General features: G+C 28.7%; 1 protein-coding gene across 2 annotated transcripts in view; it reads left to right on the forward strand.

Moving 5' to 3' along the window:
• Positions 1 to 364: 364 nt before the first annotated feature.
• Positions 365 to 27,782, forward strand: part of LOC129909845 (zwei Ig domain protein zig-8) — a 430,837-nt gene continuing 403,419 nt past the window's right edge. Inside the window, exon 1 of one of the 2 annotated variants that reach the window (XM_055986959.1) lies at positions 365 to 547. The gene's annotated coding sequence lies outside the window, so the exon portion shown is untranslated. Of the gene's footprint in view, positions 548 to 13,781; positions 13,873 to 27,782 lie in introns of those variants that run through there. The other variant, XM_055986960.1, reaches the window with a different exon arrangement.

Genomic DNA, 27,782 nt, shown 5'->3' on the forward strand with positions numbered 1-27,782 from the left:
CTGAGAAAATAAAATCAAAACTTCAAAAACTATCACTTAGAACCTTCGTTATCTAAGCCATGACCTTTATTGAAAATGGAAGATTTTTTGAAGCCAGTGCTAGAGTGATGAGAATAGACGTGCAACAACTCCATTTCTTTGATAACAAAATTAAAGATATAATAAATTAAAATAACGGTGACTTTCTGCTTTAAATCTCATCTAAGAAGTGCTGCGGTATATCGGTCCAGAGGATATTTTTCTAAGAACTGTAAAACTGCTCTTTTCCTTACTTTAAAAAATACACTTTTCAGTTTTGAAAAACAAAAAAAATCTATTATTATTTTTTTCAATCATTCAATATTTGAAAAATAAAAGAAAATTCTGAATGTTTCTGCTGTGTAATTTTAAACTCTTTGGCCATTTAAATTTAATAAGTGTTAATTACTGTTTATTAGTGTTAATAATTTTTGTAATTTATCGCGACTTTTCGTACCTATAATTAGACTCTACAACTATATGGATTATAAAGAATATTTCAGAAGAATGCATCTTGAGAGCCTTAAATGTGAGTACAAAATTACATAATATGTTTTAATATTGTCTTGGAGAGGTAAATTTTATATTCCATTATTGTTATTCTATAAATTCCTAGTTTAATTTGCATAATTTTACATATCCATTGAATTAAAAAGTTTTAACAAAAAATTACAAACATAATTTTTCCATCTGCCCACCAACGCAATGTCCTAGCAATAATAATAATTTTCCTTTTCATATCCAAGTTCGCGTCACTCTTATCCTGTCTTATCCATGCCATCATCATTTGTTTCAATTGTGGACGTGATAGGCTCGACTGTAATTAACAAAATTAAGTTCTTTTGTTGACCTGTCTGTTTGTTGTGGCATCAAGGCATGATAGATTTCTTTTCTTTCTTGCATATTAAGGATATAAGAAAGAAGAGAAATTTTTGTAATTATTTTTTTTTTTTTTTTGTTTGCCAACTATATAACAGAGGATATCTTTCGTGATTTCATGTGGGAAAAGAAAATCATAAACAATGGAAATATAATAAACCTTTCATACGTCACATGGTGTCAAAAGTCTGTTATGCGTGGCAAAAGTTCACGCAATAACTTTACTATGAACAAAAATAAAAAGGAACTCTTGAACATTTCACACAATGATGTCGGTCCACGTGGGGGAACAAAAGTTTATAAATTTCCTTTTTTTTTTGTTTTTTTTTTTTTTTTTGTTGTTTCTTGTTCCAAGATTCCCCAAGGACTATTCTGTGCGAAGGCCCACATCACAATAAAATAAACAACAGATAATCCCAGATTCTCAAACAAACATATAAAAACATAAAGAGGAAACTTATTAAGTTTACTGTTGGGGTGCATGATCTTGCTCGTATTGAAATTAGTTAATTTTTAAAAAGAAGGTTCTAAGGAAAGCTCTTGATTTCAACCCGTCTTCACATACCCGGGCACCCGGGTACTCATGTTTTCGGGAAATACCCGGGTAGTCGAGTACACGGATATTAATAAAAGTGATTAAATGAGTCCAACAATTCTGTCTGTCTTATCCGTCTTTTACATAGCCTCCTAGAGATTTCCAAAAAATTATTTTAATACACCTATTAACGGTATTTGCCTTGGGAGCGTTTTCTTGATATTTCACTTTTATACATTTATACAGCTTTAAAATAAATCAATAACAATATTTTGCAAAAATAATTTTTGGATTTTTGAAAAATTGAATTTTTTTTAAATACAATTTTTGAGAATTGAGATCCTTGAATCCAAAACTTCGACCTCAAAATTTTCGAACCAAACTAGTCTAGTTCGTTGTTCCACCTTTTTCCATTTTAGTTCACCCAAAATTTTTGTTTAATAAACCTAAACAAAAATTTAGAGCAAATTCTTTTTTTTTTTTAGGACGGAAAATGAAAAATCGTTTAAAACGCTCAAATTGATTTTTGGGGAATTTCAATTACCTATTCAGTGAAAAATTTGTTTTTTGAATTTCTCCTAAACGGAGGGTGGATAAACAATTTTTGGTATTATTTAGAACTCAAGGTGGACAAACGATTAAAATTGGTTTTAAACGTCTAGGTAAAATTTCAGCGTATTTTTCATTTCTCAGATTTCCTATAAAAAAAAAGAATTTACTCAACGTGAAGGGTGGACAAACGAAAATTTTGGGTAGACAAACATGAACAAAAGGTGGACAAAATGTTTTTTTTTTTTTTTTTAAATCTTGGTTTCAGACGTTGTTTAGTAGTTGCTACAAAATGCATACAAACTTCATTTAATTTTTTTTTGTCAAACAATTGTTTATAAAAAGTTTCTTTTTTAAAAAAACGATTTTGAAAGTTTTTTTTTTTTTGTTAAAATGGCAAAAATTCAATATCGGCCCCCTAATTTCAATTAAATAAAAATATCTTTGTTATAATCAAACTCAAAGCAAACAAATGTTTTTTTTTTTTTTTAATGGTAAACAAAATTTGAAAAATATTTTCTCTTTGATTTTTTTTTTGCAAATCGATACCTACTTTTTTCAATACTTTATCAACAGTTATTAAATTAAAAAAAAAAGCTAAAAATAAAAATGTATAGACAAAAAATAATAATTAAAAATTACAAAAAACTTACATAATGCGGTCATCGAACAGAAAGAAAACAGAAGAAAAATGTATTTTTAATTAAATATTAATTTTTTTTCGAAAGGCATTGTACAGCAAGCTTTTGTCGTATTTACAAATACATTTTTTTTTGTATCGCAGATAACGAATTTTAATAGTTCATGATGGTTAGTATACTAACCTGCCTAGTGCATTGATTCAAAACTCAAGCTTTAGTCTTCAACTGTTTTTTGGATTTTAATACTCTTCATTATAAAACTTGTCGATTATTTTGGTAAAATCTGGAATATTTTCATATTATGAGTTCCCAAAATTGTATTTCTTCCGAAATTGAAAATTCCAAACAAAATCGATTTTTTGGAAATTTTGTGTTGTTATTTGAAAAAACATTCACTGACGAAGTTTTGTTCAGCAAAAAATTTTATTTAAAGAAAATATTGAACTCAAAAAGGCTGTTAAGGATCTTAGTAGTTCACTTGTTTTATTTTCTCTAGGATATTAATAAATTATTGCAACTTCCAAAATTTTTTTCAAGTTTGAAGTGCTATAGTAAAACGCTTAGATAAATAAAATAATTTTCTTATGAATCCAAAAGAAGTCTTTATACCAAATATATGTGGCAAGTAAAAAAAAGTATGTATAGGAAAGGTATAGGTAAACTGTTCTCGATAGCCAATCTCAATTGTTTTTTTCTTGGTTTTTTGTTGTTGTCTGCCCAGACCATCCCTTATGTGCCTTTAATCGGGTTTGGGTATTGGAAACACCTCCGATTGCAGAATTTATTTCCCAATTTAATGTTATAACGACGAAAAAAGAAAACAAAAAAAAAAAAGAACGATTTAGACCATTTCTCGATATCAAAAAAAAAACTCTAGAAAGAGGCAAACACAAATTTATTTTAGGTGTTTTCAGAGAAAGAAACTTTGTTGTATAGAATAAAAGAGTATGCTTCCTCCGGTTTAGATTAAATTCGTTTCTATCATTGCGCCGACCTACCTTCACATTTCAAAACAACTTGAAACCACAACTCAGCTGCTGTGATGGCAGGACGACTACGACGACGACGAAGGACGAACGAGAGTAGAGAAATAAGAGGAAATACCAACCCACCTATTCGACTTGTTCAAAAACACTCTAACAAGTTTCTTATCAAATTTGATCGATCTCTTTCTATTTAGGGGAAGGAAAAGGTATTTTCGTACCTGCTGGTATCCATTAATTTTATTCACAGATCCTTATGTTGAGCTCCTCCGGTATGCTTCGACGTCAATGCAGGCGGATGCTATCCATGTACAGTATATATTACATACCGATACACTCTGTACATATAGATTGTGGAATATTTTCAAAAGTATAGCAAAGGATTTCTTATACAACAACAACAAACGTATTCGGTTGAGTTCTGACGGCATGGCATTGAGTCCTACATATCGATGGTACTCCAGTGTTGAAAATCGATGGTTTAGCCTTCGTTCTCATCATCATTGCCTCAAGTGCAGACAGAAGTGGGGGTTTTGTATTTAAAATTCCCAAAGCAACAGCACAAATATACTTGAAATAAACAATTCTATTTTAACATGTTAAACACGAAGTTTTTGGGGTGGCTGACTGAGGACGAGTGAGAGGTATTGATGAGGGTAGCTCTGCCTTTATGAGAACTAAACTTTTTTTTTTTTACTTGAACAATGTGCTCTGATATTGGGTGGTCAACGAACGAACTAACATGTGACGTACTATCTATATGTATATGCATTTTAAGTGAGCATTTGAATCGATATGGTCGTTTAACAGAACATCTTCGACAGAAAGACAGGTAGAGTGTTCGTTGAAAGGTATATAGTATCAAGTTTAAATAAATGTTTATTTTTTTTTTTATTTCCACGCACGTACAATTTAGTCATACAATTGGAGGCAACGTTTCGTTAAAGCCACAAAAATAACAGCAATTGTTTCATATTGTTATTAAAACATTCTGAGCATAGTGATTCAGAAAACTGAAACTGAATTCTGAGACGTATGTGAGGTTGGAGGCCAATAAAATTTTATATGAATCCAAAAGCTTTCAAAATTCATCAACTTTGTCAAATATGAAAATTTGAGATTTTTTTTTTTTGTATCAAACTCTTAACACCGTAAAACAACCTTACTTAAGTTAAGTTGTGTTTCTTCATGAAAAAGTGGTTTTTATTTGAGTTTAAGGTTAACTTTACGATTTATTTAAGAGTTAAGCAATTTTCTTCTGCGGACTAAAAAGTATTTAAAAATTAAAAAAAAAAACTGACTTACTTTGTTTTTTTTTTAAAACATTTTGGCTTTGATTTTAAAACTAAACACATAATATTAACGGTACAAACTCTGACAAGTAAGGATTTTTAAAATTAAATATTTTCGTAAAAAGATCCTGATAAGTTAAATTTAAAGGTTTTCAGAAGATATTTTTTGTCCACTGTGGCGTATACATGTTTTTTTTTTATAATGAACAACAAAAGTTCTATTCTATGTGGCATATCACATGGGTTTTGTGATTTATGAATTTTGTATTTGGTATTGCATTAAATGCCCAATATGCAGTGAAAGTTCTTATTGTGGAGTTTTTTTTTTATTGAAACATTATAAATATCTTGACATATTGGTAATAAGTTTAACTGATTATTTTTAACAAATTTTGTAGTTGTAACATGTTTTTTTTAATTTTGAGGAGGTTTGGCAGATTTTTTTTCCAAAATTAGAGGAGGAGCATTGGTTAAGGTAAAAACTTCTCCCCCAAAAACTATAAGACTAATTTAAGGGTTTTCGATTAAATGCAGCTCTTGTGAATTAACCAAAAAACTTGCTTTGAACTAGTATCTTGCCTTCCATATTTCCATAATAGATTTTCGTTTTTTTTGTCAATTCTTTCACTAAAAGAGTTTTAATCTCGTACCTTATTTTGCAACAAAAAATATTAAACAATTCCAAGATTTAAAAAAACTCAATTTACAACTTTTATTTTAGAAAAGCACGGTGAACAAAATTCGTATGGTTCAATACTGGTTTTTTATTTGTAAAAAAAAACTGTCGTCTTAACGTTGTTTTCAAAAATGCATACAATTTTCAAAGATGAACTTAGGTTTTTTTTAGAGCAAAAAACAAACAAAACTAATCACATTTATTATAATAACAAGTATTTTGTTGTTTGATTATTTATTATAATTTTTCAACGAATGAAAATAGTCTTTTTAATATGTACCTACTTTGTTTTAGTTATAATTGTTTGTTTTTTTAAATTTGGTTTTTAACAAATTTTACAAAATATATTCTATAGATTATTTTGTTAGCGAAAGAAATTTTACATTAGTTAACAGATTTGAGTTTTCAGCTAATGTGACAGAAAAACAATAAAATAAAATAATAATTTTAATATGCAAGTCTCCCTGTTTGGCGAAAGTTTAACATTGAATTAAATAACAATTAAAATGAAGGTAAAATAAAGTTTAAAATAATTTAAAGTTTGTTTTGTTTTTTTTTTTTTTCAATAATTCATTTATAATATTATTTCTATACGCAAAAGTGGTGTCAATAAATTTGTTAAGTGCTACTCAGTTATCACCATTGAGAATGCCTTTAGTTTGTTCCATTGCTAATGATATAGCTTCCCGAAAAATATAAATCTCAAAAGCAAGTCATTAGGTATGTAACTGTTTTAGTTTTTCTTAAAAAATAAATGTTGCGTATACACCATGGTGGCCATGGTGGCAACCGTGCTGGATGTTTTTTTTTTTACGATGGAAGACCATATTCAAATGGAAATTTTCTGTACTTTTCTGACATGGGTATGGTGATTTCAGTCAATTATTATAGGTACCTACTCTGTTTATTTTGAAGTACAGTTCAATGTGTAGCACAAAAAAAAAACATAAATCTTTTCTTTAATTTTTGTTGTTGTTTTTTGTCATGAGCTTTAAAGTTTAAACTATGCTATGCTTTAAAAAAAAGTTTTCTAATTTAAAAAAAGAAGAACTCAAATACAAATTTACTCTTGATTGAACTCACATCAATAATATTTTCCATCATCATTTATTTCACTTCATTTCCTGTATCCCTAAAACTAAATTACCAAGATCTTGCACATAGTATAGCCATTAAAGTATCATTTTACAGACTTAAACAAATCCATTTTTAGTTTAAAATGCAATATCAAAAGTCCTCACGTAGGTATAGAATATCATTGAGGAATTCGAATAGATGTGTATGAGTAAAAAAAAATAGAGTTAAAGATATAAATCAATAATCAATATTTGGAATACCAAATGAAGTGCGAGAAAATAATCAACATACTACCTACTCCTACAAACATAGGAATTTATATAATGTATCTCGTTCTCAGAAATAAATTGTTGTTTGCACTTTTGGGTAGTTATTGGTTTCGAAGAAAAAAAATTAAGAGAATTTCTTTAAAATTTTTTTAATTTTCCAAAACATTGTTGTAAGTTGGCATTTTCAGTTTATGCGTAGTTATCTTAGGTCTTTACTGCTTTGAATTAAACATTACTTTTATTTGAAAAACACGAATTTGAAAATAAAAGTGAAAAATTATATTTACTGGAATGACAATTTTGTATTGCTTTATAGTTTCAAAAAAAAAAAGAAACAAAGTTCTTGAGCATCCAAGACTTTTTTCTGGTTTCCGTTTCCGACCAAATTCTTGCGACGCAGCTGGGAATTTTATTTACATTTAGGTGTAAGATTAAATTGAAAAGGAAACATAATCTCTAAATGCGTAAGAATTTCAATTAATTTTTTAAAGCATTAATACATTGATGTTTCTCTATAAATTATAGAAATTCATTCGGATGCTCTGGAAGTATTTTGAATTCTTTTGTTTCAATTTCAACAGAAAACAATGTGTATTTGTATTCAAGATAAAAATCAATATTATAGTAATAGACAATAAATATTGAAAACAATAGAGATTTAAAAATAGTTTTGTAGTGCACTTTCCGTCAAATTAAGTGAAACTATTTAAATTTTTTTTTATTTTCAATGTTCATATTATGAATATAAATTGTAAAGAATATTTCTAATTTTTAAAATGAGAAAGAAGTATTAAAACAGACTTAAATATTCCATGAAATTTGTGTACATAGGTATTGAAATCAAGTCAAGGATTTTGGATGAATATTGTTTATGAAAAATAGTATCCATTCAATAGTTATCAGTTTTCGATATAGGTTCAATAGTACTTCAATGTTAATAAAAATTTTCTTAGTTTATGGTTCAGACTGCGAAGATATTCTGATTTTCGTTCAGATTTTCTACCAAATTGGGGGCGCCCCACAGTGGAACGAGTGTATGGGAAAAACGGCAAAATTAATATCTTTTTAATCAAATAAGAAATTCAGCCAAATATGCTTAAAATAGTATTATAGCACTTATATCTATGATTGCACCCAAAACATAAAGAAATTGATACACTAAAACATATAAATATAGGGTTTTTTATTTAAAAGAACAGAGCAGCGAACTTTTTTTTATTTTAGTTTTTAATTTATTATTGTTTGGTTATGTTTTGCTATCTAGATAACATTATTTTAATAGCTAAATAAATAGTTAAGCAAATTTATACTTCTATATAAAGTAATCAATATAATCAATATCACTTTCGGAAGAATTGTACATATTAATAAGATTTAACTCCATGGGTAATTCTGCAATTTAACTATTGTTAACCAAGTAAAATTTATATTTTGGTCACTTTTTGAGATTCGAAATTCAGCACTTGATCTGATGCTTTAAATTTAAGGATCTATCGCAATAAGCAAATGGTTAAACAAGTTGGTAATTGAGTTCAACATCGAACTCTTTTAAGTATGATAAAAACTAGCTTTCCTTATTTTTTTTGTACCTTGCTTCCAACGCTTCTATCGAAAGAACACAGGTATAGGTAAATCAAAAAACCTTATTATGTTTTTTGCATGGAGTAAAAGTTTATATACACTGCTAGGCATACAGTATCAGCTGTACTTCGAAAGATAAAGAATTAGTTTTTCAAACGTGTCTATATTTATTTCTCGACCAGCAGAGAGTGTTTTTAAAATTAAAGCAAATTTGATTTGATGAGATTCTATATGGGTTATTTTGGAACTCAACTTTGGATTCGAAAAAGAACTTCGACTAGTATTGACATCATTTGTTGTGCCATAACCAGGTTTGAGTATGTCCACCAGATACCAGAAGTCCCGTTTTTTGCCTAAAGTTCTATGCAATTATTTTTTTTCTTTCATCAAACAAAAGCTTATGTTCTGGTCTACAAACTTGCTAAAAAAAATTAAAGTGTAGCCATCGTTGGTTATCCTTCATAAAGCTCTCCTTCTTTCTATGTCAATGCTGCCATTATTGCTTCAAACTGACACAAAAAGCTTCGAAATTTCTTTAAATTTCGCATTTTTTCCTTCATTAAGCTCTTCCGATCTAAGTAACTGCTTAGTTTTGTAGGAAAAGCTTGAAATTTTCACAATCGAGCCATATTGTGAATAAGTCCTCATTTTGTATGTACGCAGTTGAACTTCAAAATGTCAATTTACTTAAAATGGCGCAAACTTGCGCAAGATTTTTTTCTTGATTCGGTTTGTAGACGCATTGCTTATTATAAAACTAAAAAAACCCAAGAACCATATTTGACCATATTCAGAAAACTCCACTTAAAATTTGAAAATATTTTTTTTTCTCATATCGCACTGACACATTTAAAATCGCCATGACCTAATTTTTTTAAATTTTTATACCTTACCCTTCCTGAACCTATTTTATTAAGTAGTTTTTTGTTTTTTTGAATTTTTCGATATTTCATAAATTTCTATAGGAAAAAAAAACACTAGTGCCCTCTTTATTTTTATACTTTCATATGGTCTCATACCTATTATACGTATGAATGATCAAACATCCACCATTTACCCAACACTGGACACAGAATATCGCGCCTGCTTTAGTAACAACCAGTACAAACTTCTTATCAAAATATTGCCAGAAAGGGTTATTTTTTATTCATTTTTTGGACTTGATTTAGGGGTTTGTATTGTAGTATTTTCTTGAGGTTCTCTATAGGGAATTAATTTTTTAGAACAAAACATAACTGTACCTGGCAAACCTATAGGATACCAATTTTGGGAAAGTTTAATTTATTCAAAAACGGCTTTGATACAGTTCATGTGTAATATTTGAGACATGTTTTGGTGAATTTTTGCAATATCGTCACGACTAGTTTAATTTTAACGATATTTTTCATACATACAGTAGTGGAAAAATAATTAGAAACACGCTCTTTTTTTTTCAAAATGTATATCTATATGTATGTTCTTAATATAAATACAAAATATTAAAATTATATTCTAACAGAAACATTTAAAGAGCTCAATGTTTTATTAAGGATCTCCTCCTTATTGCACTTTCTTATACAAATCCGTCAAGAATTGTTGAGGACGTTTTATTTTTTTTTTTTTTGGAACATGTGTAATTTTTCGAGGACTGCAACCACATAAACCAACTTATAGAAATTAGTTGGTGATAGTCCTTTTTATTAATTGTACGTTTAATTAATTGAAAAAGTTTGGCAAATGTAAATGCTAAAAAACCTTAATAATTTTTCCTCAGTGTTTCTAATTATATTTCCACACAAAATTGGACTATATTTTAGATTTTTTGCAATAATTTTCTTTTGTTGGATAGGAAAATTCTTAAATTAATTTCTAAAATGTTACAAGGATCATATCATCACTAGTGTTTGCTAAAAAATTGTTAAATATTTTGTATTTATAGTAAGAAAAAAATAACATTTTATAAACAAAGGAGTATGTTACTAATTATTTTTCCATCACTGTAGGTACATTATGCATAGTTTTTGAAAAAAAAAAAAAAAAAAATCCATAACTAACCTTGGTATGCTAGTATTTTTCATCATAAAACCTTGAACATTTTGATCATGAATCTTTTTTCACAATGAAAATATTTCCTTATTCAACTTGAATTAAACTGAAAAATGCTCTATCTTAAACAGTTTTTTCCTACCAACATTAACCGACATAGAAAACTTTGTAAATTAAATAAATTATCTTTGTTTTCTGTTCTAATTTAAAAACAAAAATATAAAGACAAAACATCTGGCCCAATATCCATTAAAGCCAGGCTGTTTGATAACTTTCATTTGCATACTAAAAAAAAAAAAAATGAGAAAAAACACCACACACATTTTCATTGTATTGGTTTTATCCGTCAAAACAAAACCTTGTTCGTGGTTTTTTGTTTTCTTTTTTTTTCATTTCAAACTCACAACTGTTTCTAAGAACACACACCAAAAAAAAAAATTAACAAAAAACATTTATTCTATCCTCCCTTATTCAACACTCATCAATCCAAATTCATTCTCTTTATTCACATCCGCCCCCGACAACAAAAGAAAATAATTTTTCAAGTTAAATTGAGCAAAACTTGTTTTTTTTTTTTTTATTTTACTCATCATCATCCCTTAGATAATAATACTTAGAGAACACATAACATACATATAAGTTTTATGTATATTTATATGTAGGTACAAAAAAAAAAATTGTCCCGTTACCATCATCATGACAAAAGTTCATTTCAATTGTTTCCCTATTTTGTACAAAAAGAAAAATATCATGTTTGTGGGTTTGTTGCAAAAGGACGAAACCACACACACAAACACACACCAATTCTGCACTATGAAAAAAAAAAGACCTACATCAACAACTTTCAAGATGATGATGAAGGCAACCGACAACCGAGGTCGACGGCAGAGAAGTGGCAAAGAGGAACGATTTAGAATTTCAATGCCAAACTAATACACGCAAAAAATCAAAATTAAATAAATCCTTAAACTTACATCCGGATAAAGTTTCATCTTAGATATACCTACCTAACCCACTATAACTTTGAAGTTCTATAAATGCAATCTTCGCCAATGACCGAAATAATTTCCAAAGATGCTCTCCAATAGAGTCTTTGTATAGAGAGCAGTTAGAAGTTTAAGTTATATTAAAATGTTCATGTTCATTTCATACAAAATAACCTACCTCTCTTTCACCGCCTACACTCTCAGAATCAGCATATTTCTGTATATCCTTTTGAAACCGAAAAAGGACACAAAAATTCGGTCACAAAATGAAATGCATGCTTTTGGAATGGAACATGGAACCAAAATCCATCTCATTCAACAAAAATCTTCTACCCCTTTTTCCAGTGATTTTGGACTTTTTTTTCTCTCATTGGAAAATGTCCCAAAAAGCTTACTTTCACTTCGTACCTTTCTATACAGGGTGACTCGAATACACTTATTGCGCAACTCTCTCTCTCTCTCTCTGTATTTTATGGACTCCCGAGTTGAGAGAGTGTAACGAATAGAAAACTTGGCAGGGTTATGGACAAATTGGGAACAAGTTCAATCTGATACATTCGTTTGGTCTTTGGTTAGTTTAGTCAAAGGTACCGTTGCAGACAGTTTATACTTATTTTTGTGGGTAAACCCAAAATCGACGGTGGCGGCTAAATTGCGTAACGTGCTTTCGAGTATCCTAGTCTCCGCAACAAATATAACTTATGGATTCAATCTATGATTAGTTAGTTTTGTACGTGCGCGTATATATACATAGTTTCAACCCTTAATTCAAGAGTTTTATAGGTATAGTATAATAATAAGCCCCTTTAAGTCCCGAAAGTGTTTATGGGTGCTAATCTAACACAATGGGGATACTTCGCAAATAGCACTGATAAACACCCTAGACTTAAAAATAATTTATTTTCAATAAACTTGTCTTTGATCCTTGAAGGACTTTGTTCTGAGCAGGTCGTCGTCGATTCGAATTCGGGTGTGTGTTAAAGTGAATATTCTGTGTTGTGTGGGATTAAAACACGCATCCCTACTACCAAATTTACCGGAACAGGGATTTGCTGCGGTAATCCATGTAATTATATGTGTTGATCTAAAAGGGTGGATGCTGGGCTGCTCTATTCAGCGGTGTCAGTAGGTCCTTCTCAGGACGTGTGCTACTGTTAATTACGCGTGTTGTACTACCTTCCTGTGAGAATCTGTTTAAATGTAAATGTGAACCAGGATTGCGGTTGCGAGTTTGCGGGTATAGTTTCGTATATTTGCTTGTTTCCGTATTTCGTGAATGTCATATACGTTCTTGTCCGTCGTCCTTGTCGTTGTCGGTGGGTCGCTATCCTCTGTTATCAGTGAAACGTGAGAATTAAAGGAAGTCGTCCAATTTGGTTTTTGTTAACTGATATCCTTTTGAAGTCTGTTGTGTATACACAATAACCCTGTGTGGATAAAATAAATGTTTATAAATAAATCAATGTGATTTTCACTCACATAACCAACCAACCAAGAACCCATCTCTTCGTTGTGCCATGTCCATCAATTCATTAAGTTGCACACGATAGTATATAGTCACAAGTCGTCGTCACATTTCGGGTAAATACATCCTAACTTCCTCATCACTAACTTGATCAAAAAGCTTGTGTCCTGCTGTTGTCCTGTTGTGTCCTAGATTCAACGAGAACCGCCCGATTGTTGTTATTCGAATACGTCGTCCACGATAATGATAACGCTCTGATGATGATGATGATGGTACACTTCGACTTTTGTCTGTGTGTGGGTGTTGGTGTCCTGTAAAACGTTCGTTGGTCCTGGCCTGTCCTGTGTCATTTCGTTCGGTCTTTTGTTCTTCTTCCTTTATCAACTAAAATATACAACAACAAAAAGAACCTGTGATTTTCGGGAGATTATTATACTAAAGTGGAAGGATATCAAGTTTATTTCGTTTTGTCCTTTTTGTAATGTGGTGCTCTTTTTTTTGTTTTTTTTTTTTTGTTTGCCATCATTCGAAACGAAACCAAAACGAATGTTTGTGTATTTGTGCTGAATAAAAAAGTCATATAAGAGTAAGAAGTGTCAAAAAAGAAAGAAGAAATAATAAATATTTCATTTTGTCAAGTGGAAATAATAAAAAAAAAAGAAAATAAATAAAGAAGAATAAGAAAAAAAAAAAAATAGAAATAAATCTAAATACATTAGATACTACCTATCTCTTTGGATACACAATACGATGTACGAATATTAAAACATATCTTTTGTTCTATATACACAACTACAGTCATAATATATACTATATATAAAGATATTGACATCTAACTCCTGCAAGCCGAAGCCGGTATTATAACCGTTCAGCAGCAGAAGCTTATATTTTGACAGGTGAGTGATTTAAGAAAATAAATCATATTTTCATAAGAAGAATCAAAAAGAACAAAATAATTACGTATGTATGGTGGGGTAGGTTTTTTTTGGAGGTATATTTTATTTGAAGGGCGTTTTCATCACCTCGCCTTGGCAGCTTCAATTGAAGAAAAAGAAAAAAAAAATCGAATTTTGCTGGAATAGATTTTTTTTTTTTGTTGTTGATGACAATGTTGTTGAATATATTTGATTTTTGATGATGGCTAAGTAGAGTTAGAGAATTTGGGTGGAAAGAAATTGTATTTGTGAAACGGAAATTATGAAAACCTAAATAAGTGGTAAATGAGTCTTTTTATTCTTTTGATTCGATTTGTTTATTTTATCTTTGGAAAAAAAAAATTGCCTATGTCCTTGTTAGATATAAGAAATTTGTCATTGAAAAATTTTCAATTTCCGATTTTTTAATTTTAATATAAATTTTAATTTTAATAAATTGTATTTTTTATTATTTTTTTTTTGTATATGAAAAATAAGAGTATTAACAAAAATGAATGGAAGAGCTAAGATCTGGCAAAGATTTTTCTAATAAATTGAACATAAAGCGATTTTAGGCTGTATAAAGAAATGTGTTCAATAAGTGGCAGAAAAATGAGACCGAAAATTAATTTTGGTGAAATACCTATTCAGATTTTGATAATTATGTAGGTAGGTATAGCATAGTGTGGAACTAGAATTTTTGTGTTACTTTTGAAACACACTTTATTTGCTCTATATTTATATTTTTATAAATTATTTTTTTTTATTTAATTTTATAATTTATTTTAGAACTTTGAAAGTAATATACAATTTTTAAAATGACAACAAATATTTCTATAAATTGTTTTGACATCCAAACAAAGTATAACATTAAATTTCTTGTACAACAGAACAGTAATAGAATTTTTTATGTTAAATCGTTAGAGCAGTTTTTTTATTTCTAAATAAAAAATTAAAATTTTTTTTTTTTAAATTTGGTATGCCAATAAAAAAAAAAATATCAATCAAAAATTTCAAAAATCAAAAATTTTAAATAATGTTTTAAAAATCCAAGTTTTAACACTAAGGCTTATAAAATTTTTTTGTATTGTTCGATGTTTTTTACGAATCCCCAACTTGCTCTGTAGTAGGTACCTACCTATACTATAACCTTTACCTAGGCGAGCAACAAAAACCAGAGATCTTAAGTAAAAAAAACCTTGTCGCATTAACTTTCTCTTATGTTTAAAGTTGACTGCAAAAACTTCTTTAGAATGATTTAAGTTAAATTTTATTATTAAAATTATAAGGAATGTAAAAACAATAGAAAAGATTTTTAAAATTAAGAAAACACATTTTAAAAAATTAAACGAAGTAGGTAAGTCATTTGATTTCTCCTATAGCAAAGAATTTTTGAATTTTGTTTTTGATTGTTGGAAGAATTTTTCAAAAAAAAAAAAAAATATTTTTTGTGTATAAAAATTTTTTTTCAACAAGGCCAGTTGAATTTTTTTGAAAAATCTGAAAAAAAAAAATTTGTACACTGAGGGAAAAACCGCAACGTAAAATGTAATATGTTCAACGTTGATTTAATGTTGAAAAAACTAACATGAAACACTTTTAAAATAAAATTGAAACAACTTAAGAAATTTTTGAAGTGACAACTTCTTTAGTATTGTAGTGATTTGAAACAAGATGAAACGAAAAAGCGACACGAAAAATCAATTGATTATAACTTTTTTGTTGTAATAGATAGATGAATGAAATTTATACTGTAGATAGATAATTAAATAAACTATATATGTACAAAATTTCAATTAATTTCATATTCAAAATCCTGAGATAACGGTAAAAATATGTTCTTTTTCTAAACACGTTATATCTTTCGATCTAAGGCACATAACTTTAACTTTTATACGCATGCTGATATTGTTACCTTTCATTTTATGCATTACAAATAATGGAACGTTCTATACAAGTTAAACAATCTTAAATTGTAAAACTTGAAAAGTACCTCAAAGCACCTATGGAGATCTGTTTGCCGATGACCAACCACCAGTGTAGGAAGTTCCGTAATCTCAGTTTGAAATTCCGACATGGTTGGCTTTAAAAATTCTTCCTTTTTTGTATTGTCATCGTAGAAATATGGTTGAAGCGTCATATAAAAGGTGAAATAATAGGCTTTCAGATGATATAAGTTCTCATAAAACAAATGGTATTAGAAGAAAAAAAAAACGACTTTAAACTAACTATTTTCTACTTTGATTTTAAAATTTTCGTCTTCAACGCAAAATCATTCCGAAACATGGTTGAATCAACGTTTTTTTATATCAATGCATAGGCCGTTTACTGTGAGCTCATATCTGTAAACCAAAACTTGTTTCGAAATTTTCGAATGTTAGACAAAGAAATGTTTGAATGCAAACAACTCAGCAACCACACCTATAAAAAATTTTTCTTTTTCAATCATGAATATAATTTAAAAAGACCTTTCTTTTTATGTTTTACTCTATGAAAGAGGAAAAAATTTTCCAAAATTTTCCATATTTTTTCAAAAACCCCGGGCCCCTGCAGCTCTGCTGTAAGCATCGCTATTCTCTATAGACTTTCGTCGTTGTGTCTAAGATGACAGTCAATTGAAATGACATACACCTCTATTTTTTCAGTTACTATAAGCGCTACGATTTTTTTGAAATTGCACAAATTTAAAGCTTTTGAGTATTAACATAAAACATAATAATATTGCTGTTCATTTATCTTAACAATTTTTCAGCAACAGAAAAAAGAATTTAACCTTCGAAAAAGTTTCCTTGCTAAAATTATAGGTACCTCTACCTACATGAATAGTTTTTTTTTAATAATAGATTTGTATGCAGAGATCAAAAATAAATCTCAACCTTTTGAAAGGTTTCTTAATAACTCTTATTTGTCGCCATTTTCAATAAAGGTTTAAAATAGAAAAATTTCGGTCAAGGTCTGAGAGAAACCTTTATTTTGTATTTTTCTCAGCTACCCGATAGTGGTATAATCCGGTTTTACGATTTTTTGCAAAATTCCTAGAAAATCGCGTTTGAAAGTTGGGGTAAAATTTTTTTTCGAAAAATCCCCGAATCTAAACCGCTTGAGAGCAATTTTTGGGAGCAATGTCAAATGATAGCTTGTGTCATGGGCCTACGCTTTGCACATTATCAGATTTTTAAAAAATCATCTTCCATGTTAAACCGCCACATCATGCTTATTTTTTCAAAATCGGGCTTAACTTTTTTTTTACCTTTAAGTTCTCCCAGTTTGAGAACGCGTGCACCTACAGGAATGGGAGTTGTACCTAAATGTAGGTTAGAGTCCCCGCTACCTTTTGGCATCAAAAAATGTTTTTTCATTTTTTTCAAAATTTCGAGATTTCGAGTTTGAAGTTGGGCAGAAGCTGTACGCTTTGACTTAGATATTAGAACATCGGTCTCCTGAAATATTCGAAATTGCATTGGTTGTGCTTGTCGTCCCAGCGACTCAAATCACAGTAGAAAACACATTTTCATCTTTAGATTTTACTTTAAACGAAAAGAGATATAATCTTGGGTCTAAAGAACTTTGAGAGTCTATTTAGTTCATACATTAATTAATACATAAACTTAGAAAAAACCATCCTTTTCATAATTATTTTTGCAATATAAAGACATTCTTGACATATTCGACATTTTATTTTGAATTGACCATTTTCAGCGAAAACGGTTAAAGGTGACCTTTTCCATTTATTTTTTTTGTAAAAATCTCAACCATTGAGAGGTATTTTTAAAAGAATAAAAAATAAATCTAAACCGATAACCTTTATTTTTGATTTTTTTTAAATAAATCTCAAACCTTAACCGAAACTATTTAAAGTAATGTGGTAACTCTCAGAGAGAAACCGATTGAAAATAAAGGTTGACTGTTATTTCTGGTCTCTGTTTGTATGTGATATAAATTCTAAATATAGTTTTTTTTATATGAGAATCATTGGAACTGCGTCGGGTAAAAGGACATAGGTACATTTTCAGTGACTAAAGCGACACTAATGGGTACTCTTATAAAATTTAACAGCGCTGTAAAAAATGAGTTGGTTAAAAACTGAGCTCTGCAAAAAAGAATTTAAGTTCTATATTCTATTTTACTATACTATTAAATATTAACAAATTCTGTTCAAAATAATATCAGAGTAAATACCTAAATACAAAACTTTACATCGATTTAGGTATCTCAACCTCTATAGTATTATTGTTTGCGTTTTCAGTTCAGACAAATAAATTGAAATTTTTTCATGTGAATTATAACTGTAATGGTTTATCAATAGGACTACCATCATAACAAAAAAAAAAAAAAAAAAAAAAAAAAACCTAAAAAGGCATATGTGCACTGCACATGATAATAATTATCTTCTAAACAAACAAAAACGACGAGAACTCATCGATGTGCATATAGCTCCCCACTGATTTCCCAGAATTCGATTTGTCTGTTTTAGATATATAACATACACAACAGGCTTGAAATACGTGGAAATTAAATTGCATGGTATTTTCGGTTATTTTTTTTCCCGGTAATTTCACGGATGCTTTGTATGTTATAAAATTAAGCCTTTTTTTTAGATTTTTGGATACATATTTTGTTTAGTTACTCTCCAGAAAGAACGAAATCGACTAACCATGTTATTATTTTTTTTGAATTGCAATCAAGTAGTCACAAAAGATCAATTTGGTTTCAGACCATTAATTTTTTTCTATGTCAAAAATTGGAGAAGTATTAAGAAGATGGTGGTTTTCGTTTAATATTTTTCGTGACTCTATGGGTGGTTGTATTCATCTTCATATCATATCCAATAAATTCTGCATTATTTTCTCATTTGGAATCCATAAGCTAAAATTAAAGAAACGCTCAAGTTTTCTTAACGTAACGAGTAGCTGAAGTCTCCCAAGCGCAAGAGCAAAATGTTCACTTGAGTAAAATTTTGACTTGAGTGACAACTCTTAATTCCGCTCTAAGTCTCAGAAATTGTAGCCAACTATATGCTAATTTGTAGCTTTTTAAATACTTTTAAGTTGCATTCACTTCGTTTTTATTGATAAAACAATTTTTTTTTTGCTTTTCAAAATTTCTTAAAATAAGACTGCAGGTAAAAGACGAAAAAAAGAAAGTTATAATTTTGTTTTGATGCCCAAAAATTGGGGTTATTTTTATTGCAGTTTTATTTTCAAAAGTACGGGTTGCTCAAGTCAAAGGGGATTTAAAAAAATGTTTGTTCGCAAAAACTAGATAACTTTTTTGTTTATTTTTACCAGTAATTAAAGCTTTTTAAAATTATTGTTTTTGACTTGAATTCCAATCAGGTAACTCAAACGCTTTTTAAAATATTCAAAGTTCCAAAATAAAAAGAAAATACATTTATGTATGTTGGGCAAATTTTTTTTTTTTATTTAAAGTTTGAATATTGCACTTTTAGTTCTCTGCATAATGTTTTAATCTAGTCCTATATGATTACAATCTTCCATCGAACTAATCTAGGCAAAAACTCACAACTATTGGATATTATAACTCACAGTTCTTTTCTTCAATCTTAACAAGAAATTGACTTCTATGATAGCTGGAACGTGTGACCTTGTGGCACATTTATTTTTGTCTCCTCTTCAGTTTTTGCTACTTTAAATTTTCTTTTTCATATACCCAAAAGTAAAAGATGTGAAAGTGAAAGATGAACCATTATTTCTCACACTAAGTCACTCTTCATAAAATATGCAAAAGAAAAAGGAACTTTTTAACATATTGTACATCTCAATGTCTTCACAGACGAATAAATTTTTCTGTCTCTTAAAAAATTATAAAAAAAAAGAAACAAAACACAAACAAACAGCAAAACAAAAAAAAAATATATATATAAATCATTCAAAGTCAAAATCAGAATTTACGGAAGTGGCAGCTCTAACAAGATTTAGAATTCATTTTATTTAAAATGACACAGCACGGATTAGCTGCTGTGCTAACTGTGAATACCACAGTTGGTGGAAAAAAAAAACGAAATATATAAAAATAACTAAAATATCCCTACTGCTGGCACAAAATGACACCGGCATCTAAAAACAAATTAAATTTTTCCTGTATGTTGCGTTGGTGTTGGTTCTTGTGGAACTTGATTGTATTTTAGCTCTGGCACTGACAGCATAGGATTTTTTTTTTTTTTAATGTGTGAAACGAATTTGTCTGTAGCCCAGTCAGTGTTGGGTGTCACATTTCGTACATCATTTTTTTTTTTGTGTTCATTTTTATTAAAATAGAAAAAAAAAAGAATGTACAAAAATTGCATGAATAGTTAGTGTTGGACATTTTTTTCGAATGAAAAAGAAAGTAGATTATGCATGCATGGACACACACATAATTTCAATTCGCGTGACATGTGACATAATCGGATATTTTAAAGTATTTTCATAGTTGATGCCGACAGCTTAACGTGAGAGATAGTTATGAATATCTATTGTTGTGTTAAAACCCTTTTTATTAGAGAGGAATCTATTTAAATAGCCTAGACAACTATGCTTTTAGAAATGGAAATAAAAATGTCTATTGGCTTTGGATTAGATTTGTTTAAAATGAAATTAGGAAATTACTTATAGAAAATTTGATTTTCATCAAAAATGTTAGTTAAATACAAATTAATAAAATAAGTTTAAATTTAAGTTAAATTAGAATAGTTAAATATTGAATTAAAATAATGCAAAAACAAATAGCTCGATAAAAGATTTTAAAAAAGCTTTTTTCTTACTATTTAGACCCCAAGGAACATTATTGCATCAAAAAATCTGGAGTGCAAGACACTTCGAGTAGTGTCGTATTCAAACGACCCGTGTAACCAGTGCCTACGTTCTGTAACTTAGTCGAGAACTTCTCGCATCGAAAAATTGTAAAACAAAAATTCCAAAAGTTTCTCTATTTAGATAATACAATGCAATTTCTACTGCTTAAAGTAACTTTGAGTTGATAAGCTACATAATCGATAAAAATCGATGGTTGTTTGAAAAATGCCTAAAAACGATATTAAGATTGAAATATTTCCAAGCATTGAGCTTGAGGAATTTAAGTAAGAATAGATTTAAAATTCACAACTTCAAAATAGAAAAAGAATTTTGAAAAATGTTGAGAGTTTTATTCAAATCACTTTCAATACACTGCCCAACACACACAAATTTTCCAGACCGTTGTTTATCATTTCTTACTAAATTTAGGGTGCTGATTCCAAAAATAATATTGGTTTTTTTCTAGCAGCTCTAGTTTTTAAATTATTCATACATGAAAAGACAATTTTTTTTGTTAAATTTTTTTTATTTTTTTTGTATTCTTATTTTACTTACTGAATTAAAATACATTACATTCGAAACAAATTTTTCCAACAAAACTTTTAAAACGCTTGTAATAATAAAATCTAAAAAAAAAAAAAATAGTATCAAATACCCCAAAAATGTGAAAAATTAAAATATTTAAAAAAAATAGAGCTCCTAGAAAGCAACCAGTGCGATTTTCAGGCTCAGTGAACCCAAATGCGTCAGGTTCGATAAGAAAATTTCTGGAAAATGTTAACAAACAGTTAAAATAAGCACAACTTAAAAATAAGTACGAAATTACCCCCAAAATGTGGAAAACTAAAATATTTCAAAAAATAGAGCTATTAGAAAAAAATAAATGTGATTTTTAGGTCAGTACCACAAAAATACATTGAGTTTAATCTAAATTTTTTCTGGAAAATTTTAATAAATGCTCAAAATTAAGAAAAACTTAAAAATTAGTATGAATATTTCCCCAAATATGAAAAACAAATACTTCAAAAACTAGAGTTGCTAGAAAGAAACCAATATTATTTTTGGGCTTACTGAACCCAAATCTATAAAATTTAATGTAGGTACCTAAATCTTTCTTGAAAATTTTAAAAGTTGATTTAAGAGCCCCTACACATAATTTTTCAGTTAAATTCATTTTTTTTTTTTAATGACTATGAATATGTCACAAAAATAATTACACACTATTAACAAATATTCGCAGTGAAAGTAGTTTACCTTACATATAAATAATGTTCATTATTGTATACTATGTACTTACTGTCCATACTACACGAAAATAATTATTTCAATTCTTAACACAAATAATCCTGTGAGAGATATTGAAGCAACATTAAAAAAAAGCTCGTGGTCATCACTTTAGGAACGGACATTGTATAATTTTAATGAGATTGTATAACAATTTAAATTTTAATATTTCATATAATAAAAAAAAAAAAGTTGACAAGCTTACGTGGAAATAAAATTCCATTATAATTTAAAATATGATTTAAAACTCGTGTCAAAAATAGTGATATGAATGTATGTATGTATGTACGAATGTGTAGGTGTATAACTTAATATTTTCACAGGTAATATGAGTTGCCGCGATGATTGATATTATTTATTTTTATGCACATGGATATTCATACTTCATGTGGTAACCATAGGTATTTTTGTGGAAGTAGATTTATAAATACATTTTTTCGTAGGAAGAGGAATATATTTGATTTTTGTGATTTTAATCAAAATTAACATTAGGAAAATTCCAAAAAATAAGAGATTTTCGTCCTTACCGTCGAAGGTGCATCCATCTGTATATCAAGCTGAACACGAGTTGATGAATTTATTTGAAATTTGGTACCGATAATTCTTTTGTAATTTAATAGTATCTTTTTTTGGTTTTTTTCCATATATCTACTTAATAATGAATACCATCCATGTAAAGGTTTCAATATATTGCAATTTTATTCAAAACGGCTTTAATGATTTCGATTAAATTTGGCTTTAGTTCTTTAAGTGATTCTACCAAAACTGCGGTCGGAAATATAGCGTTGAAGTTCCTAAGCGGAAAAACTAATTCAAAATAATAAAAACAAAAATCCACTAGTTTTGGCAGACTTTATTTTGACGCTAGGTGGCGCTCCAAAAGGGTAACAAAATTTTCTCATTTGAAATAGATACATGTTGTTTTATTAGGCCTTTATTTTTAGTTATAAGCCTTAGGTAAAAATGTTTGATGAGGTTCTTGTCTAAATTAAACACCATTTTCAAAAATTTGTTAGTAAACCATTTTTCTAATACCAGGGGTTTATTCAGGACATGCATATATTTTTGGTTTTATTAAAGCAAGCATATGAAATAGCATTAAAGCATGAAGTATTTTATTTAAAAATTAAGCAATAAAAGAAGTTTTAAAACAACGTTACTATAACAGAAAAGTCCTCAGGATCCTTCAAAGCTCGAAAGGTTATAATAGGTATAATACTAACAGATTGTAAAAAGATAGTTGTTTTAGGCGGGGCTTTTATATATGTAATTTAAAAAATATCAATCTTTGCGAAAATGTGCTTTTTTCGGAGGCTTATTGATTTCGTTTTTTCCATTGACGATTCAAAAAAGGTGTTCATATTTGGTCCCAGAGACCACTAAGCATATGTTATGAGCAGTACTAACTGAATTGAAAAAGAATGGTTCTTAAAACTTACAAAATGGCGATTTCTGTGAAAAACGAGCATTCTTCAGAGGCTTCATGATTTTTATTTTTCCATTGTCGAATAAAGAAAAAAGTACCAGAAAAAGTTCCGAAGACCATAACGCATCAACTATGAGTTTCTGATAGAAAAGTACATCAAGATTGATACAGACGGACAGACAGACAGAGAAAATTGCGGGACTCTCTTTTTTGGCATTCACTATCATCGTAATGTCATGTCATTTTAATCTCGAGTTCGATTTTTGTTGTGAATCCTAAACTTGCTATAAAAAACTTTTTACTTTTCTAATATTCTTCTACCTACCGATACCTTCCCAATAAATGTAAGTAATATTTTTTGATTTTTTCAACATTTAACCTTGATTACCTTATGCCGGGATCAAGATAGACTTATTCAATTTTAGGAAAGTATTCCTTAAAGCAAAATCAATGTAATTACATTTAAAAATATCACTTCTATTCCAAAGTTTGAACTATTTCGTGTAATTTTACTTCCTCTATTTTCTTCAAATTTGGTACAGATGATTTTTATGGAATTTTGAAAGTTGTACCTCCCATAAAAATTTTTCAATTCAAACCAAATAACTCGAAAACGGCTATAACGATTTTGATAAAAATTTGCAGACGTAATATTCGAAGTAATTGCAATAAAACTGCATTTTAAGTTTTACTAAAAAAAAAAAAAACAAAAAAAGTGTACCTTCCATACAAATTTTTCAAATAATACCAAATAACTCAAAAACGGCTCTAACGATTTTGATTAAACTTTGGAGACGTAATATTAAAAGCAATTGCAATAAATTTGCATTTTTATTTTTTTCAAAAAAAGTCAAATAAAAAATATTTTTTTTTTTTTTCATTTAACAAAAATTTTGCCCTAAATGTCTACTCTTCCCCAACATCCACAAAATTTCTTTAAATTTAGGCAGCTCTTAAAATCTACATTTTAACTAACATAAAAGTGTTTTAAACTGCAAGAGCAAGTATGTGCGACCCCAGTCGTGCATTTTATTTTCCTAGGCTTTATGTTTCATGACTTTCTGTTAAAATATAACAAAACAAAGTAAGAATAGTAGCTTTTTATAACTTCTTTTACTTGATATCATAATCCTTAATATCAAAAGACTATCGCCAAATATACAACAGATATAATGTATTATTAAAAATGTGGGTCACTGTGGTGTATGAGTAACATATTTTTCTTTGATTTTTTTTATGTGGCCACAATTTCAATCACCGGTAAACTAAAATTAGAATAAATCAATCAGCAACAACGAATCGTGAAGTATGTATACATATGTAAACCAACAATATCCATTTGAAGTTAATGATAAGGTTCATTAATTTTCGTAATTGTGTTAATAAAGTGTTATACCCTCTTGCATCATACAAACGTAAATTGTCCCCCTAATACTAAAAAAGTTTCAAAATTGAAAATTTATAAATGCCAATTTTCAGCCCTTATATTATATTTTTCTTTATTTTCTGTACGTTTTTATTTCAAGCATGTTTTCAATCATAATTTAATATATTTCTTACGATAAATTCAGTAGATAAATGGTGCATTCAGGATCTTGCCAAAAAAGAAACCACAATACCTTTACTACCCATCTAAACATCGTTTTTCGTGGATTGAAATTCGAAATGTGTTTGAATGACACAAGAACTTAATATTTTTTTGGCTTGAAATGTGTTAGAAAATTGATTAATTTCTTTGGTTACCTTGGGTGTTGAAATTAAATTACTGCATTCTTATGTGGTTGACTTTCTGACAGCAAAGTTCATATTTTTTTTTAAAGATGAAAGAATTCAAGTTTAAGAATTTCGGGAAAAGAACACTTGAATCTTCTAAATAACGAGATTTATATTGTCAAATCTTGTGGATATTTATATATATTTGTATTTTTGTGTATATTTATATCCTGTAAAGACATCAAATTAGTCGCCTTGTCCTCTTGTTTGTCCAATATGTATGTCCATGAATCTTTAAAAAAAATTGTCTCATTTTAGTTTGTTGTTTCCTTGAATATTTTTTTTTAAGCCATTTAATAGTCCTTGAGAGATAAAATTCAGACTTTTTTTTATTATTATTATTTTAGACGAGTTTATTTAAATCTATCAAGGAAAATATGAAAATTTTGTTTTTTCTTGTATTTCCTTCTTTTATTTTCCTTCATATCACTTGAACTTGAATTTTTTTTTTTATTTTATTTGAATGTTTTCTGGAAATAAACAGAGCGTGAGATAGAAATAAACATTTGAATTTTGTTTTTAGTTTGTCTCAAATAATTTTGTCATTTTGTGGGAAGAAGAAAAATACATACCTAATGAAAAATCAAGGCTTGCACAGGTAGACTGAATAACTAACGAAGATATCCTTTTTCTGTGCATAAGAAAATGTTCTTCGTGTTTAATTAGAAGTTAAAATATTTTTTTTTTTATCCGAGTCTGGTATAAACTCTAATTAATATCGTTAATCTCAGTTAAAAAGCATGAATGTGAAATTTCGGAAGCAAAACCCAAGTCAAAAATGCGAAGCTCAACTTATATTTTCTCAATTTCGAAATGTTTGAGTAAGTTGAATAATACAGGCAACTTTTGTTCATAGACGAGTCCACAATTTGTCTGCAGGGAAGCAATCATAAATTTAAAACATCGAGCATTTTTGGGACAAGCTTAAGCAATATTCTAGATCCAAAAATTATGCCCAATTGCCAGTTTTCCAAAAACTAATGATTCACTTCGTGCACTTTTTTTTTGCAAATAACCTCAGGTAGTGCTAATTCTATAGTCAAGTTAGCATAACCACTCTCCAAGAAGCCTCAAAACAAGATATAAGGAATTATTAAAAATGTGGGTCACTGTGGTGTATGTGTAACATTTTTTTCTGTTAAACGAAAACTGAATGCAATTATCTGTCGTGATTTTGTCATAGCGGCAAAATTTAAAATTTCATTTTAAAAAGATATTTGGTGGTTTTAGTTGTTTCAGTTAAGGGTGCGAATAATGGAATAATTTATGTAAAGCTTTCAAGTGAAAATAACACTGGTCAACAAAATTAAACTTTTTTTTTTTGGTTATAGAAACCAAGCTATACTTTTCTATAGGTTTTTGGTGTTTTGAGCTCGAATTCGAAGTCAGAAAAATTCTATCATATCACGTTTTTGAGATAATCCCGTTAGAAAATAGAAAATGCCGCTTTTTACCAGTTTTTGAGATTATTTCTTAGCTTTTTGTTATTTGTTTTAAATAAATTTGTAACGGTTTCTAAATAAATAAATCTTTTAAATATCTCTTTTCTTCTTCGAGAAATCTTAAGTTGAAATCAACGTGTTTGGTATATCTCATGTTTATTTACTCGAAAAGTTCTTTCCCAATCGCTTTCAAATTTTGACACAACGTTCTATTTAGAATCTCGCAAGGTGATGAATCGCGGTGAGATACATCAAAGCGTGACCGTGTCAGATAGTTATACTAAACAATTACTAGTGAGAAAAATATAACTTTTTGTTATGAATGTAAACGAAACGTTGTGTCAAAATTTGAAAGCGATTGGCAAAGAACTTTTCGAGATTTGTCTTAAAAGCAAATAAACATGAGATATACCAAACACATTGATTTCAACTTAAGATTTCTCAAAGAAAAAAAGAGATATTTAAAAGATTTAAACGGATTTAAAAAGATAAAATTTAGAAACCGTTACAAATTTATTTAAAACAAATAACCAAACGCTAAGAAATAATCCCGAAAACTGGTAAAAACCGTCATTTTTGACTTTCTAACCGGATTATCTCAAAAACGTGATGTGATAGAATTTTTCTGACTTCAGATTCGAGCTCAGCACCCAAAAAACCTATAGAAAAGTATATTTTGGTGTCTGTAACAAAAACTTTGTTGACCAGTGTAATAATATAATGGCAAATTTTAAGGCAAATAAGAATTAAAAAAAAAAGTTTTTTGTTCGTGATGTTAGTATTTGCAAACTCTGGTGGCGTTATTCTAAAATACCGATTAGACAAATTTTTTTCATAGCGATATCTATCTGATCTAAGAAATCAAAAACATTAATCAAACTTTTTTTTTCGATTTTAAGCTCGTATTAACTAACTTGACTTTCAAGTTAGCACATGCAGAGGATATTTAAAAAAAAAAAAAAATAGCGCGAACATTTTTCTATGCTTCGTTTCCAAATGAAAAATAATCATCGTATTGAATTTTCCACATTCCACAAATTGGTATTTCGCACTTGAAAACACCCAATATCTAAGTTTTGACAATATTAAACACGATTTCTAGATGATAATACAACCACACAGTAAGATTACTCTTTTTAAAATTAATAGAAACCTATTCAAAATTGAACAGAT

This window comes from Episyrphus balteatus, chromosome 2 (genome assembly GCF_945859705.1).
Source record: "Episyrphus balteatus chromosome 2, idEpiBalt1.1, whole genome shotgun sequence".
Lineage (NCBI taxonomy): Eukaryota > Metazoa > Arthropoda > Insecta > Diptera > Syrphidae > Episyrphus > Episyrphus balteatus.